The sequence below is a fragment of the Silene latifolia genome, chromosome 7, assembly GCF_048544455.1.
Source record: "Silene latifolia isolate original U9 population chromosome 7, ASM4854445v1, whole genome shotgun sequence".
Lineage (NCBI taxonomy): Eukaryota > Viridiplantae > Streptophyta > Magnoliopsida > Caryophyllales > Caryophyllaceae > Silene > Silene latifolia.
Window position 1 is genome coordinate 123,587,968 of NC_133532.1, and position 6,349 is coordinate 123,594,316.

At 49.5% G+C, this 6,349-nt stretch overlaps 1 pseudogene; it reads left to right on the top strand.

The window, feature by feature from the left end:
• LOC141590694 (putative disease resistance protein At4g19530) overlaps nt 1-5,948 on the top strand; it is a 35,635-nt pseudogene extending 29,687 nt beyond the window's left edge.
• Nucleotides 5,949-6,349: the final 401 nt, after the last annotated feature.

Genomic DNA, 6,349 nt, shown 5'->3' on the forward strand with positions numbered 1-6,349 from the left:
GTCGGCCCAGCCGACGCGGAGCTTATACTGACAGAGATTCACGAAGGCATATGCGGACATCACATGGAGGCGAGAACGCTAGCCCACAAAGCTCTCCGAGCCGGCTACTTCTAGCCTACCATGCTGAAAGATTCCAGGGCAAAAACCAAGAAGTGCAAGAATTGTCAGATGCATGCTCCGGTAATACATGCACCTTCCCGAGACCTGCAACCAGTACTTAATCCCCTACCATTTGCACAGTGGGGGATGGATTTATTAGGACCATTTCCGACGGCCTCCGGAGGAAGGAAGTACCTGATTGTCGCCGTTGCCTACTTCACCAAATGGGTCAAGGCTGTCGCGGTACCTGCCAAGACCACGGCGACCGTAAGAAAGGTGATTTGGGAGAACATCATAACTCGTTTTGGGTTGCCCCAAGTCATTGTATTTGACCACGGTCGAGAGTTTTCGAGCGACATGGTGATGAATTGGTTGGAAGAGCTCGGTATCAAATTTGCATACTCCTCCGTCTGCCACCCTCAGAGTAACGGGCAGGCGGTGGCAGCTAATAAAACAATACTGAACGGGTTGAAGAAGAAGGTTGAAGATCTAAAGGGAAGATGGGCTGATGAACTACCCGACGTCCTGTGGTCCCTTCGAACCACGGAGAAAGAAGCAACAGGGTACATTCCATTCCACCTAGTCTATGGGTCTGAGGCCGTCCTGCCAATTGAAGCAGCGGTGCCGACATTCAGAACGCAAACCTTTAACCCAGTCGAAAATGAAGAAGGCCTGAGAGCCTCCCTAGACCTGGTCGAAAAAAGTCGAGATATGGCACAGCTCAACTTGGCAGTATATCAAAACCGAATGAGAAGAGCCTACAACCGTAGGGTCCATAAAAGGGACTTGAGAGTAAGAGATCTAGTCCTGAGAAAGTCGGCCTCAACCAACAAAGGAAACATCCATGGTAAGATGACGACCAACTGGGAGGGACCCTACAAGGTGGTCGAAGAAATGAGGCCGGGGACATATCGGCTGACAGACATGGAGGGTGTGCCTCTAATGAGCCATTGGAACACAGACAACCTTAGAAAGTATTTCGTATAGCGGCGGAGGTGTCCGAGACCGTTGTGGGCACCCCAACGCGTGATTATATCTTATGAAGAGTGATCCAAGTTTTCCATCGAAATGCTTGTCCCCTCCGTAGTCGTACCAAAGTAGACGCCACGGCCAAAGCCGGCAACACTACAAATGCGATTGATACTCGCGAAAGCGATCAACATGCTTAAGAACGTATAAGTATCTTTGAGAACGCAAATGATCGCCCCGGCCAATCCGGGATTGGCGGAGGAAGCGATCAAAATGTCTATAGATACGAATGCGGTCGAGCCGTAACCTCGATTGCCTCGGCCAAAGTCGGGAGTGACGGGAAACGACCGATATGCTAACATGTTTACAACAACGGTTGGGAAGCGCAAATCGACCGCCTCGGCATGACCGAGAGTGGAGGAGGAAGCGGCAACATGCCAACATGTTCTTGAGCAAATTGGAAAACGTGAATTTTGCTACCTCGGCCTGTTCAGGTGAAGCAGAGGACACGACCAATATGCTAAAAACGTTTAAGTACAGTTGAGATACGCAATCTAATTGCCTCGACCAAGCCGAAGGTAAACGAAAAAGCGCTCAATATGTTTAAAAACGTAAGAAGACAACTGAATGGAGGATGAGATCAAAGCCTCGGCCAAGCCGAAAGCAAATAAACAAACTTCATTGAAAATGTTTACAGGTGAGACAAAATAAAGTCGACGGCCGTCCCCATAGGGATAGCCTAAGCTCAACCTACCAAAGTTTAACAAAAAAGAAGGAACAACAAAAATTACAACATTAAGACATGAAGCGCCAAAAGGATGGCAGGGAGGAAAGGCTCAAAAGTTGGCCCCGAACAGTGAAGGCCGTCCGAAGGGCCAGTGAATCTGTGACGACCGCCCGTCTCCCTATGCTTGTCGCGCTCGCCACACGGCAGCAGGCCCGCCAGCGCGTCACCGTCGGTGGGCGGCCCAGAGGACGACTTGGCAGCTTCGCGTGCCCTTGCCATCTCAGCCTCCTCTCTAGCCTCCTTCACCTTAGCATCATGAGCCGCCTTGGCCGCTGCTTCCTGAGCAGCCTTCGCCTCTGCCGAGGCCTTGGCCTCCTCAGCAGCCGCCTTCTCATCCAGAAGTTTGTCAAAATCTTGCCACGGAAAAGTGCCTTCAGGAAGGAGGGCCTTAATCGCATCCCTTGTAGCATCTTCAGCTTGGTCCCGGTACCGGGCACACATTTCAGGGATGATGACGGTTTTCAGCATCTCAATATCCTTCTCCCTCTGAGCAAGGATAGCCTTTTTGCCCTTATGTTCCTTCGCCTTGGCCAAATGCAGGGTCTTCCAACTTTCCCTCTGCTCAACCATGGCCTTATAACCACCCTCAAGCTTGTTTCTCTCCTCCCGCAGCTTAGCGGTATCAGCCAACGCGGACTCGACCTTAACTCTCTCGGCCAGGACCACCTTCTCAGCGTCCTCCTTAAGCTTTCGCTCAGCGAGGAAGTCCTTCATGGTGGCCAGGAAGTCCTGCTTCGTCTTCTCGGCCTCCTCCTTAGAAGCGGCAAACTCAAGCCTAAGCCGTTCGAGCGTAGGGGCAGTTTGAGCCACGAGCTTTTCATGCTCGATAAGATGAGTGCCGGCAACTTCAGCCCACTTCACCAGCCTTTTGGCCAACCTTATGCCGTCCGCCCTGAGCTGAACGAAGGAAGCCTTCTCGGACGAGGAGTCGGCGGCGACATTTTTGTCGCCCGTCCGCACAAAGTTTGCTTCTCCAATTGCCGTGCCGTTCGGTGAGAACAACAACGGGGCGACGGCGATCTATAAAAACCCAGACAAAGCGTCCATGTCAACATTCATCGACATATCGAAAGCTTTGTCATCGAGAATGCATAAGGAACCCGCTAAATCCGAGCCATGGGTTAGATCCGCACCGATCCCGGCCTTCTTGGATTGAGGGCCGACCCCTCCTCTTTCCCCCGCCTCGGTAACAGCAGCAGCAGCAGGCGTTGTTTCTTTCCTCTTATTTGAAGGAGGAGGACCCTCCAGAACGGTGACGTCCTCGTCAACATTGACGACCTCCTTATCTTTTCGGACTATGGGGATTGGAGATCAAGTTGGAGTTGACGTCGTAGCCGCCAAAGACGTTGCTTTTGGTCTCCGACGCGGCACGTTACCGCCAATCTCTGCTTGAGTCCCCCCCCCACATCCATTGCTTTCAACGCCTGCTCCATGAGTTCGTGCGGGGCCTGCTTGCGATCATGCGGCGCGGCCTTAGGGTGCAGCTCAACAACTCTCCTGTCCTGGTCAAGTCCCAACTTGCTTAGGATGGGGACAGAGAGATCCCGACCAAATCGATCTGCAAGAAACAAAGCCGGAGTTAAGCGAAAGAAGTAAACCGAGGCTCAAATATCGAAGCATAAAAGCAAAGGAGGGCCTCTGACCGACCCCACTCACCCTGGCTGAGAGCCGGTATGAGGCCGACGTGACAAAGCGGCTCGTCTTGAAGGACGATCTGCGTCGGAGGCATCCATCCCTTCGGCGTGCCATCCTTCTCTGCCTCGAACATGCTCATTGCCCGCACTTCGTCCTCTTTAAGATAAACCTTCTTGGCGTCCATCTTAATCTTATTACGGGAGACATATCTTTCATGCTCCCCCTGACTCTCACAGCGCAAATTGACGCGTCGCTGGAAGGACCGGGGCAGTGGATAGTCCTCCGGAACCTCGACATATACCCACCGCCCCTTCCAGTCTTTGCAGGATGTCAGCTTGGAGACGGTCACGTAACCCGGCTCGGTCTGCACGCTGTACCACCGCATGACGCCTTGGGTAGACAGCCGAAGATGGTGGAGCCGGCAGAAAAGGTTCACCGTTGGGGCCACCCCCTTAAAGAGACAAAACCATACGAAGCTAATAATCGTCCTAATGGCCAACGGGTGCAGTTGTGCCACGGCGACATTCATGGCTTTGATTATGGCCGAGACGCGTTCATGAAGAGGAAAACGGAGCCCATACTCCAGATGCCTAATATACACGCCTATACAACCTTCGGGAGGGCAACAGACTGCCTGATCACCCTCAGGGACAATAATTCTATACCCCCTGCCGAAGTTGTAGTGGTCTTCGAAAAGTTCAGGCCCGGAGACAAAAGCCAACTTGTTCGTCCAAACGCGATCGGGTTTAATCGAGCAGGCTTCACCGTGCCACAAGTAATGCGGCCTCTCTGAATCAGATTGGGTCTTTTCCTCCTCCTCATCATCAAAATCCTCGAGATATTTCTCGTCGATTTCAGGAGAAGGCGACTTGCGACCCCCGAACCCTACCGGGGTGACAACCAGTGGCTCCTGTTCATCGGGACGCGGCGGTTCGCCCCCCGGGGCTGAGGTACTAGCCGGAGCGTCAGCAGCAGACATGGTGGCAAACGAATACTTAACAAATAAAAGTTGGGGAAGAATTTGTTTTTACCTTGAAAGAAAGTGTTACGCCGAGTAACGTTTCGAAAATTAGAGAGAGAAAACTCTTCGAAAACTAGAGAGACGAAATTTTTTAAGAAAAAGAAGTTTGCACAGCAAAATGAGGGGCACACTGCTCTATTTATAGAGCAAAGTCCATTCAGTGGACCAATCAGAGCAAAGCCCATGAAGCGTCCACCAATCAATACCAGGCCACGTGTCAAGCATGCAGCCACGGAATGTCAATCGACATACAGTGACAAATCTTCTTCAACACACTCCTTGGTATCTACTTGCCAACGGCCAGCTGATCATCCAAGCTTGGCAGCACCGGCCGGGGGCAATCAAGAGCACACGGCACTCCCAACCTTGGTCTCGGCCAGCGCCATTTTCTTTTCCACATTCGATGTCCATTACACAACAATGTGGAGGGGGGATATGGTACGGCCTGAACAGGACCAAGCCGAGGAAGAAGTTCGACATGCGCAGAATACGCTCAACACGCATCGAAGGTCCATACCATGGCATAGACTACGCTGGGGGCAAATTGATGGGGCATATTCTACACCCGCTGACCGAGTCAACATATTGACCAAGGTCAAAGCTAAAAGACAACAAGTCAAAGGAAAAACGGCCTAACCGACAAAGCCTGTCGGCCTGTCACTTGGGTCTCGGCTAAGCAACTAGCCGGCCGAGAGGCATATCCGTGTACTCGCATCCAGTCCCCTCGGCATGGAGTCAACCAGGCCTGCCGGCCTGTCATGGGTCCCTCGGCCGAGGGTAAGACAGTCTTTCCACCTGCTACGCCACTTGGCCTTTTGGCCACTACGTGACAAAAGGTGAAAGTCTATAAATACTCCACATCTCTCATTGAGAAGCAACTGGAATATCTGGTATAAACTCCCTTATCTCTCTACAATATACTTTGCCAAGTTAAACACACAACTTATCTCTCTAAGTTTAATGACTTGAGCGTCGGAGTGAGTACGCTTGGCCCCAAGCCGAGCCCTCAGTTTGTTCATCTTTACAGGAAAGAGTGAAAGGAAGAGACGACCAACGACATCATTCTACAAGCTCAAGTGGTCACAATCCTGCTCCGGAATTACACCCGGAACCTATAGCATTGTAATTGCTAATTGTAAATCATCTAATTCATTAATAAAATCACATTTCCTATATATATAACCTATTTTATTTCCAAATTTGGGTAACTCCGAATAGTACTATCTATTTATGTAAGATTAATTTTGACATTTATATCATTATATGTTTGTCTTATTCTTTAGGGATTGGTCAGTGTTTCTCACAAGTGCAACTGATGCAATACTACAAAGCTTGCTTGAAGTTCAAGAAACCCAACCATACCTTGATGACGATGATGATAATAATCATCGTATTACAAAATATTCCGGTGCTGATTCCACCTCGATTCTGAAATAGTCAATGGATAATGTTAGGGCATCACTGTATGATCTTGATGCTTATGAGATATTTTGATGAGACATTATTGTTCCTACATTTGTTTCTAATCTATGTATTATTGACTCGGCGATTTGTGCCGAGCTATCACCCGTCCCCATTTTTGAAACTTTATTTGTAACTTTTGTGTTTTCTAATTGAAATACTCTTTTAATCCCCCAAAAAAAAAGTTGGATTAAGGTTGTTCCTTAAATTCTTAGGATATTTTGCCCTAATTCTAGTCTTACTATTTTTTTTTAATGAATTAGCTTGAAATCCAAAAACATAACAAAATTCACGACTATATTACCAAAATGCCATGAGTAATACCTAAACTCGGTATTACATGCATGGTGGTGGATTGGTGGTACTATCTCATTTTT